The 11,979-nt window shown below is 36.1% G+C and overlaps 1 protein-coding gene across 1 annotated transcript in view; it reads right to left on the minus strand.

The window, feature by feature from the left end:
- Window positions 1-2,054, minus strand: part of LOC132142327 (protein ELFN1-like) — a 69,946-nt gene extending 67,892 nt beyond the window's left edge. The window contains exon 1 of the mRNA XM_059552122.1: window positions 1,879-2,054. The gene's annotated coding sequence lies outside the window, so the exon portion shown is untranslated. The remainder of the gene's footprint in view (window positions 1-1,878) is intronic.
- Window positions 2,055-11,979: the final 9,925 nt, after the last annotated feature.

Below are 11,979 nucleotides of genomic sequence, written 5' to 3' on the forward strand. Positions count from 1 at the left end.
CCAAAATAGATCTCTGCTTCGGACTACAGTGGCCAGTCATGGGATGGCATACAAACACTCCTAATCATCATTATGCTGCAAGTTCAAAATGTCTGGGAGCTAAACTAAGCCTTCCATTTAGCTGTTCTTCTGACCATCAAAGAGAATGTGTATTGTCAGACAAGCAGACTACTAGTTTAAGACCTTCTCCCAAAAATAATCTCTCATGAATGCAAGTAGGACAGCCTTCTGAATCTAATGAGAACAGGCCAGATAAGTACTATAAAGTACATGAGGGAGAGTATATATATTATATATAATATACTATTATATATAGTATATATAATATACTATTATATATAGTATATATATATATATATATATATATATATATATATATATATATATATATATATATATATATTTATATTTATTATTATTATTATTCATTGGATTGAAGGAAAATTTGAAATATGCTTGATACTGAATAAAGCTGTCTGCTTCTGGACGAATCTTGTGAACAAATTACCAAAATGAGTAAAGGTACTATCCAAGAAACCATATATATGCACAGACATGCGTACAGTGGTTCAAATGTTTTCACAAAATCTTAGACTTTTCTGCATAGACAACAACAACAACAACAACAACAACAAAAAATTAAATATGGCCACCATGACTTCATGAAATGAACAACTGGACATCTGAAGAAGCTGTGATCTGGATGGAGGTAACAATATGTTTTATTGCTGATTAATGAACCCAATGTGTATCTCATTAAAACTAATAGCACTTGAATTGCTCAAAATAAGGCCGAATAGGGTTCAGTTGTTCAGTCGCCAGTGCCTCCATTGGAAAGTGAATCACACGAAACTAAGTGCCTCCAATCAATCTCGAATAATTTTTTCTGTTTTGTTTTTGTTTGTTTGTTTTTGCATACATGCCCAAACGAGTTTGATTCCATGTCAGATTTTTATGTGATCCAGACCACGTTCAGTAAATCATGGGGCAGACTTGATACACCAAGCAACACGAGCTCTGTCCAGCGTTCTGAAAAGCAATGCTCGCTGTGTATTGACATCACTCATTTGAACAGCTTGTTACATTGTCGTTCTTGAGGAACGTTCATATACTAGTTCTTGAGTTCAATCTGTGGTATTTTTTATTGTTGATTTACACAGGGTGTTAATTATACAATGCGCGTATTAATGGAGTATTAGGGACTACAAAAAAAACCCAGAATATTTAATGTAATTCACACACACACACACAAACACACACATATATATATATATATATATATGTGTCAGACGAACATCTTTGGCCGTCGCGTCTCACGGCCAGGCTCCATAAGCGCAGCGTCTAAAGACCTTGTCAAGTTATAAAAAAAAAAAAACCTTCTACTTCAAGACACCTGCTATCCGTTCCCTTTCGTTGCACTCCGTCTTGGCGTTTTTGAACGTGTGAACGCGTCAAGTCTGAACGGCCCCCTTACTGAACAACAGCTTTTACTTTTTTCATTCCATTCATTCCGTGTCCTACATTTGTCGCTTGCATAAAATCTCATTCGTATCGCATAAGACAGCGCTGTATCGATAGGCTCAGTGGTCTCACTGGGTTCGGAAGCAGTCGAAAAGGAGTAGCCCAACTCTGAATACTAATTTCCTCATGCCAGACGGCCTTGGTAGAGGTAGAGAGCCGAAATGTTTTCCACAGAACATGGAAACACAGACCTTTGCGGGCTACCTATGACTGGTGCGCCGATTCCAATGAAGCAGATGTGTAATCGATGAGTGGATATCGATATAAAAAACACCATCGCGCTATTGACACATAGAGTTGACTACAGACTAGAGAGCATGTTCATCGCCTCTTATTTAATGCAGCCTGAAGCCTTACCTTTTAAGATGACAAGCCTCCTGTCAGGATATTATGATGAGAGAGTGTTGGTCTATAGATCTCATTTACTTCAGAACTGCAAAATCCAGCACTGCGGACGCGTCCGGGCATCAAGCAGCAAATGCCCGCTTCTGAACCAAGCCACTGCGGCAGCTACAAATCTCCTGGTCCGAAGGAGCACTAAAGCCTGATGGAGAGTTCGTATTTTTTCCACCGTCCCGTGTTTATCCCGCTTTGAGCCAGAGTGCCTATACTTCTCACCACCAAGCGGTGGACTGAGCAGCAACTAGTCAGATACTGTCAGACGCGCGCGCGCGCGCGCACACACACACACGCACACACACACACACACACACACACTGACACACACACACACACACACACACACACACATATCCTACAGGGAGTTGTCAATGTGGTGAGGTGGAGTTGTGGGGGTATTAGTTCATTTCTACACATATTATATTCTATTTATTATGAAAGTTTCAAATGCACTTTCCAAGTAAGGCACTTTCCTTTGGAAACTATGACAACCGTATGCTGATCGAGCAATTTCGTTTAGAATAAGTATGGAACCTTATACATTGACAAACCGTAAATATAGGCTACCTCGCTTTATTGGTGATTTGGATATGAATTCAGATATGAAAAACATTTTTTAGAAACTCCCCTTAAAATCATTGTATAACTCACTAATCCAGGTTTCGACGTTTCAATCTTTTTATTGAGGTTAAACATTCTTATTTGCATGTTTAAAGGTAAATAATAGGCATTACATCATGCATCATCTTATTAATACACATTATTCCAAAGCAGCAGAAGAAGAAAAGTTCTTTTGACTTTACGATTCTTTCCCTGCAAACAACTGTGATTAAAAATGCAAATCCAATTCTTGATGTATAAAAATTGTTCCATCCTATATTTTGCCTCACCCTATGATTTTTGGTTTATGAATTTCACTGCATGCCTCAGTTGCTGAAACAGTTTCTGACTGTATAAAGTGCATGAATATTTTACAGAGTATTGTTTTGTTTATTACTGGCTGTTGTTACTAAACTCATCAGAACATTTTCCCCTGATAGCACACGTACATCACAGAGACGTCTGCATTTACATGTGCAAGACATTGTTTAGAGTGTTAGCTTATCTGCAATACATCTATAGGAAGTTTCCTATTAGTTCTCAAACAGATGTCTAGAAAATGTCTTTAAGATGTTTGTTAGATGTTTGTACACAGCAGATGTTTTCCAGATGAAGCGATCTTTAACAGACATCTTGCAGACGCACGTGTGCTGTCTGAGTAGCATCACACATTTTCTCACTGTGCTGAACACAGTTTGGGGACAGCATCACATCAGCTCACCCCCTTTGAATGAAACACGTGAAATGCTTCTTAAGCTGCTTTTACTCAGGGTTAAAAGGGAAGGCAAACCCAGATTTATGCACAGTGTGAAAAGCCCCATGCACTTTCAGAAAAAAAGGTAGCCTACTTAAGTTGTCACTGAAGCGGTACCTTTTCAAAAGGTACAAGGCACTAATAATTTTAAGGTATTAATATGTACTCTTTAGGTAAGGTACAGTACAAAGGTGTACCCTTTTAGTGACAGCTTTTGTATCTTTTTTTTTCCTGAGAATTCAGAGTCTTTGATAGTGACTTTGTTCATCTCTTAACTGTAAATGATGAGTTGTGCCCTCTGTAACATCCTGTTGATGCTGACCAACACTCTCTTCAACAGCAGGAACAGTGTGTCTGGTGCAAAGTGTTGGAGTTCATGAAGGTTTAGAGTACCAAAACTGATACAGAGAACTTCATTTTAAGAAATGTAAATTTTTGCTGCATTCCCATCGACACTACAGCCCTTCAAGCCAATGCTCATAAATTTTTTAAACAAACCAATAAAAGTTGGAGTTTTATAAAGCCTTCTTATTGTGATCTAAACTCTAATTGATTTAAATTATGTCCCCAAGGGCATTAGCTTTTTTTCACATTTATTTGGGATTCTAGATCAAATTCAGACAGCAACCAGACCTCACTATCAAATAATTACTTTGAAAGGTCATAAGGTCATAAAAGGTGAGGGGAGTTTCAAATGCGACTGTTGGCTGTGAAAGGATTTCCCGAAGTGGTGTGTGCCTGGCTCAATTTCAAACATCTTTTATATTATAGTCTTAAACTCACAATTGCTTACCTATTTTTAAACACATTCATACATCAAAATAAGTGATGATTCCCTCTCGGATCTCGTTCAGTCAGGAAAGTCCTTAAAATGTGTTCAGTTCAAAACAGCGAAGCTGATAGTTTATCAATTCAATTCATAAATGTCTACTTCTGAAGAACAACTGGAGAAATGTATAACCCTAGAGCAGCCGTGTGCATGTTTCTCAATTACATCACCCAAACATGCAGTCCAATCACAGGAGGAGATGTTTGCAGTGTTCCAAAAATATCAGTGCATTTCCCAGTACAACCTCCTCTAAAGGAAAACAATATAGGCATGTTCAAGATCCCTTGGAATTTTAGAACTTGTTTCTTTCTTGACTAGATCCAGAAGAGACAAAGTGTCACCAGGGTAATACAATAATGCTTTAGACTGTTTCTTAAAACATACCAATGTACCAAACCAAAGCACAATATGATGAAAGAAATAGTCAAACAATGGTCTGTGAAACGTTATTATGCTACAGTTTTATTTAAATGGAACCATAAATGCCACTAAATCCCTTTTTCTTTTATTCTTTTTAAGATTAATGTTATTGGATTTTTTTTTTGTTTGTTTGTTTTGAATGAGAAATAATAGTTTCTCAGTTATTATATATAGTTATTATAGATAACATTTAAAAATGATTGTAGGCAAAACTACAATTTTAATGATCTAAAGAACCTTTTGTGCAACAGTAAGTCCCATGATTGTTAAAGGTTTTTATTGCTGACTAAAATGTAATTAAATGAGTAATAAACTACCATCTTTTATCTTAGCATAAAGAAAATTTCAATGATCTAAAGAGCCTTATTTGAATATTAAGAACCTTTTGTGCATCGGAAACAGTTCCATGAATGTTAAAGGTTTTTAATGGGGGGAAAAATTATAAGAAATTAGTTTATATATATATATATATATATATATATATATATACACACACACACACACACACAACAAAATATTAATAATGCATGTCAATATTAATAATATTATTCATCATAAATGTAAAATATGACTAAATGGTGAACAAAAAAATATATATATTTAAGGGATTGTTAAAATCCCTAAGCATAAATATTGTATGAGTCATAGTTATAATGATCTAACTTTATAAAGCTCCACTGATTGAGTAATCCATCACCTTCATCACATTTTTTAAATCGCTGTCATGGTTATAATAAGCAGCACGTCTTTGGGCCGGTCACTTGCACCACAGCCTGTCATCTAATGCAGTCAAGCATAAAACCTTATCCTGAGGATGACTGCTGAAAATGCTAAACAGTATCACTCAGTGAGCAAAAGCTCAGGGTATGGCACCAGTTTTCTCTCTCAGAGGATGATTATTATATACGGTTACACAGACAGATATTGGGACAATAAAAGTGGTTAATAAAAACATGGTTTGTAGGACAAGCAGATGGACAGGCAGTAAGTAAGAGGAGAAAGAAAATAAACTAGAGAGACATGCTCTCTACGTCCTTTTTGAGCACCACTCATTGGTCTTTTTCGAGCTTGGCATTTAGCCCAGGCACGCTGAGACATGCTCACGTCTTACCTGAAGACTCGTTTAAATGATCTGCTTACTCGTTCACACACTTGGCACTGTTCTGAGGGAGCAGGAACAGAGAGAAAGAGTAATTGAGAGAGGTGGGGACAAGGGTTTGATGTACTTGCTCAGTACTCTTTCTTGATCAGCAGAGGAACTTCTTGGCCATGACAGGTTTTAGGAGTGTATACAGCTAGATTTAAGGAGGGGGAAAACAGGACACTTTACAAAGACATCAGGACTTCTGAGGGATGTATTTGAAAGGCTTGATGCCATAAGTATCTTCAAAGTGCCTTTCCCAGGAGAACTGCGTGACTGTAGATTAAGGGTTATATCAACCAACCTACATCAAGAAGGTGCTGTGAAAGTGCGAGGAAGTAGAAAAGGAAGGAGTGAAGGAATAAAGGATGGATTGATTGATGGATTGACAGACTAGTGGGAAAATAGATGTACAGATATGACATTTACGGGTATTTTTATAAACTGAGTTTTTACTTTTAAAAAAGTGCCCGTGTTCTTGTGGACAGGGCCTCAGAGAGATCTCACAATTCAGACCTTTCTCACAATTGCAAGTATATATCGTAAGTCGTAATTCTGAGTTTATACCTAAAAATGATTCGTTTTAATCTCTCAATTGTGAGAAACAAAGTCCAGATAGTGAGATAAAAAGTGAGTTTTTTTTTCATGTAACAAAAGCATACAGTGATATGTGTCTATGATATCTGCATGAAGAATAGACCAAATCTTAATTTTAACTTTTCATTCTATTTTGAATAGGTCTGATGTCAGTGATGAGATTTGAGAGCTTTGGCAGAGGGGGCCATTTTCAGCAAATTTCAGTCTGTTCATCACACAAAGCTGTTGTACAGCTTCAGAAAACGTAAAATATGGCGCATAAGTAATATGAATTTATTTTTATTTTTTATGATAACTTATAGTGTTTTTTTTATTTTTAATTTATTCATTTATTTTCTGCAGGAGCTTGATAGCCCCAGCTCTCATTTCATTGGGAAGTCATGGCCTAGTGGTTAGAGAGTTTGATTCCTAACCCTAGGGTTGTGGGTTTGAGCCTCAGGCTGGCAATACCATGACTTTGGTGCCCTTGAGCAAGGCACTGAACCCCCAACTGCTCCCCGGGCACCGCAGCATAAATGGCTGCCCACTGCTCTGGGTGTGTGTTCACAGTGTGTGTGTGTGTGTGCACTTTGGATGGTTTAAATGCAGAGCATGAATTCTGAATATGGGTCACCATACTTAGTTGTATGTCACTTTCACTTTGCCCTTGTCAAATATAAAATATTTCAGCCATTAAAAGTTTTGAAGCTACACTGTCATTTAGAGAACAGACATGCAATTTCTCATTTTATTTATATAGCACTACATAATTACAATGTACATTGTCCAAGGTGCTTTATAGTTGTAGAGTAAAACTAAATACAAAAAGAGTTAAAAAGACAAAATAATTACACACACAAAAAAGAGAGGGATAGTGGTTAGCCATTGACTTTTGTCTAGATGTCTCTAACATTTTAGGTTCTTCCATGTAATACTAAAATGTAACATTTATGATGTATTGATTTACAATAAGCTCTCTTTTTTCCTCTAGGCTACAATAATACGCTAAGCAGTATTACTTTCTCAATCTCCATCTCTCCATCTCCATCTCCATCTCTCTGATACACTCACACGCATAAACAAGCTAGACACTGAAAATGCTTCTAAACAAAGGTGTATTGTTGATTGCAAATATACAAGATAAAAGTATCTAAATGTCATATCAAAATCATACATATTAATATTATAAAAGGTCATGTTAATGTAACTACAAAGCAGGGAAGACATTTTTTATTATTTTTCTGAGAAAAAAAACTTCTCTAGAAATCTTTACTGTGTACCAATAAAGTGTTTTTCCAAGAAGACTAAACTCAAACAATTTTCATCAAATTCTCCCAAACCTGAATTGTCTATAGAAGCCCATTTCCTCCACATGATAATAAAATAAAAGAGGATTTGTCTCAAGGGGAAAATGTTAGAATAGCAATATAAATTCAGAATTCTTAGAAAAAGAGTCAGAATTCTGATAAATAAAGTCAGAACTGTCAGATAAAGAATTATGAGGGGGAGTGGTTTAAATCTTAATTGCAGTTGCGGGTTAACATTAAAAAAAAATACTGATTTTATCATTTCTCAAATTGATCTCATAGTTCTGAATATATCTCTCACAATTCTTGCAATTTACATCACATTATATAATACTTCCTGAATAAGACTGAATAAGTGGTCATCTAATCATATCAGCGCATGCACACAGTCTTAGCTAAATATGTGTGCATGTGTGTGCTGCTGCTGGTTATTTGCCTGTGTCTGGTCTCTCCTCTGATCTTATGCCATATGGCTATGGTACAAAATTTCACTGCATTTCAAAGGACATTTATGCAGGACACATGCTGGCCAGTCCATAAACCATACGCACTCATGCATTTCACATTTTTATTTTCATTCTTTCATGCACTTTCTTTTGTGGGCATTGGTTGGTTGCCACCTTCATATCCCAACAGTGACTCCACATATTTCAATCAGTTCTCACGACATGTGCTCATAACATACTGTGTGTGAGTCACACAATATCAGAATAATCTCACAATAGTGGTTTTATTTATCATTTTTGCAATGTCATCATCTGGACATTTCACAATTTCAGCAAGAGCCAAAGAAACTGTTGCCCAAGGCCTCACAGAAGCATAATCCATCCTTGATGTCACCCTGACATGTGAACTTTATTCTGTATAATGGTGTTAAAATCAGAAAGGTTTACTACATTAATGTCTGTTAAACTGGCCAGTCCATGGCTTTCAAAGACAGAGGCTTTAGGGTCATTTGAGACTGAAATAAATTAAAGTTGCACAAATGTATCTCAAACTGTTATTAGAGAGAGAGAGAGAGAGAGAGAGAGAGAGAGAGAAAGACATTTGAAATTATATGAGCCAATGAAAGGTACCATGGATGAAATGTTCCCCAACTGCAGTTAATTAATTTCCTTCACTATTCCAGATTTCATTCAATGCCACAGTGCATGTGTGTGTTTAGTGCTCCAGAAAGTATTTTTTCTGGCAGACTGGCAGTGACTTTAATAAATAAATGTTTAATTTCATTCCTGGGTAGAGAATGAATAAATGTGACTTGAGGTTACTTCGCAAGAACACACACACACGCTATTTCATATCTGACCTGCTTCACAATATATTGGCATGTTTGATTGTCAGTGACACCTAGCTAATTTTAAAAAGATAACTTAATAATAAACCTCAAACTTCATTATACATTTCAAAGGATTACGTCCTACATTGCCTTTTGGCATTAACACAGGCTACTTTCTCTCCTCACGCACACAGACAGATCTAATTTTTCTATCTCGTAGAGTGGATATTGCTGTATGAGCACATTTTTTGTCTTGGGGTGGATAGCATTTTTCCAGCTCAGTGCAAGTGCTGTGAATGCCCATGTCTCAGCACTGTAGCATGACTGCAAGCTATTGTTCAAGGTCAAACTGATTATTCCCACTGGGAAGCATCTGTCCCATCAGAGACCAACCATGTGCATGCGTGTACAACATTAAGAGCAGAGAGAACAATGAGAAGGAGGCTTGGATACTGGTGGCTCTTTAATCATGTCTTTATTAGAGCTGTTTGCTTATACTGTACTTTGGGTTAGGGATAAGGGATAATCCCTAAAGGATTAAAATTTTACCTCTGTGCTAAGAACATGAATTCATTGTGCATTCAAGTCATCTTGGAAAGTTCATAATTGTGAGTTGTGAAGTCACAATTATGACATTAGATGTGTTCAACTCACTTTGGTCAGAGCTAAATGGAGATGTAGCAATTTCTATGTAAAACTCAACAAGATTTTTATCTACAAAATTATGAATAAAGAATGCACATCAGGTGTGTGTTTTATTAAATTTATGAAGGTGTACATTGAATTGTTAAATATTCTATTGTGATTGTAGAATACTGTGGTGTTTTGTGCATGCAAACTTAAAATAGTGTTATTGTAAATGAAAACAAATATAATAATTAAATTAATTTTAACACATTTGCCATTGATACAGATGCTGCATCCATAGCGTCCAACGTTTTCTTTACCTGCCCTAAAGAAAGAAAATCCAGTGTTTCCCATGACTAAAACATTAAAAAATTTAAGTTTTGAACCATAGAATGTAAAAAAATTGGACAATGCATCTCTACTTCCTTCCACAGAAAAATGAAGCCAAAATATCCCAGGTATGGCTGCTGTCATCTTGCCCCAATGGCATCATTTGGAGCCCAAGTCTCACAGAAGTGATCATTAGCTGGAGGTGCAGTATTAAAGTCCAGCCCAAACTCTTCAGACCCAGTCACAAAAACAGAAAGAAGAAAAATGTCACAAAAAAACAAACACTTGAATACACATCAGCATGATAATAACAACCTGAAATGATGGGAACCATCTTTGGCAAAATTTTATTTGAAATGTAATTTTTTATTTGTATTTATTTATTTTTTTATTGCCTGCCGAATTTCACCATACAAACATAGGCGCTAAATGTGACCAAACCTTGACCAACCCAAAGAAACTGCATAGCAGAACAACCCTCAACCCACAAGCATCTTTGCCTTAGAATTGAATCAAAATAACATGTCTTAGGAGGCCTACTATTCAGAACAGCCTTTGGAAAATGCCCATAATGACTGACTGAATATACAGTACTATTTGTCACACTATATGTTTTGGAGCACTGCATATATATAATGAGGCCCAGGTGTATGTCACATCATACAGGCCCATGAGATCACCTTGTGCATGCCTGGGGGAAACTGTTCCAGCTAAAGATGAACATGCTGGTTTGATAACAGAAAACACATTTCTATACGCACTATATGTGTATCTCATCACTGTTGTGGCACTTGTCATCTTGACCTCAAGCTACTGTATAAGCATATAATGACTGTGGTGGTCAGAGGCCTGATCTAAGATTTATGGGGAAAGAATCATTCAAGGGAAAGAAAAGAAGCAAATTATGATTGCTGCTTTTTAACTCACCTCAAGCATTTTATTTCTGTAAAATAAAACAGCACATGCTTGCTTGGGAGATGAGTTGGTTTGACAGCTCAGGTTCCTTTTTAATAAGAACAATTAACCTATTACCATAATTTCCCAGTGATGAGTTGATAATTCTACACTTTCAGGATAAAGTGTAGGCTATATATATAGCCTACACTTTATCCTGAGATCAATTTCATTTTGACTGGAGGGGTTTGTGTTTTGAGAATGATTCATGTAAATTAGGGTTGAAAATTTGTTTCACCTTTATTATACCAGCAATAATAGGGCCTCATAACATAGATGATCATCTAGTATTAGAGGTAATGCGTGGGCAAACAAGACGATATTCCTACAATTAGGAGGCTTGCAGAGCAAATCCGACTTAGATTTTTTAATTTCTCTTGTGGAATCATTTGTATAGCGTGGGTGAACAGAGAGGAAGATTATTGTCAAATTGCTTAATAACAACATGAGGCTCAGAGCAAATTTCTTATCATCGATAATTAAAACAACAAAACTGATCTAGCTTTCATCTGTATTAAATATGTGGTGCATGTACTGAGTCAAGTATCATACATTTTGACATTTTACAGTTTATTTCAATGTAGGCTTTCTTCAGCATCCAAATGATTCTAAAAAAAAATCCTATGCTATGAGATTTCAGGAGTAAAAATTCTATATTTTCGTTTTTTTTCAAGGATTTAATCTTATAGCACAAAACAAAGAATGACCTTTCTTACCTTGAATCAAATTGAATTAAATCAACATAGATCAAAGAGAGTGGAACTCAATTGAATAAAACAAAAAGAATAAATAAATAAAAGACTCTTGTGCTTCTTATTTTCACGGCACCCAACAATAATAGTCTACTGATAGATTAGTAATGCTTTTTTCTAATACATGTTTATAAAAATGACTTAAATGTCCTAATTGAACTTTGGCTTAATCCTGGTGTAGGCTAAAACCCTTTCGACCCCCTGTAATAATTCTGCAGGGGGTCGAAATTGGGCACAACACCGGGCCTAGCAGACGTTTGCTGTGGGAGACGCTTTAATTCCACATTATTAGACTGAGCTGCCACCTGCTGGACTGATATCACGTACACATGAGGGGAAAAAATGCCCAGGTTTTCAACTTTAAAAATGATAATCATTTGCTTGATTATATAATTATTATTTCTGAACTGTCACTTTGTCTCTCAGTGTTTTTTAAAGACTTAATTGCCGCTGAATTGTTTTTTTTTTTTCATAAATATATATCTAAATGAAT

Source organism: Carassius carassius, chromosome 6 (genome assembly GCF_963082965.1).
Source record: "Carassius carassius chromosome 6, fCarCar2.1, whole genome shotgun sequence".
In the NCBI taxonomy this organism is placed as follows: domain Eukaryota; kingdom Metazoa; phylum Chordata; class Actinopteri; order Cypriniformes; family Cyprinidae; genus Carassius; species Carassius carassius.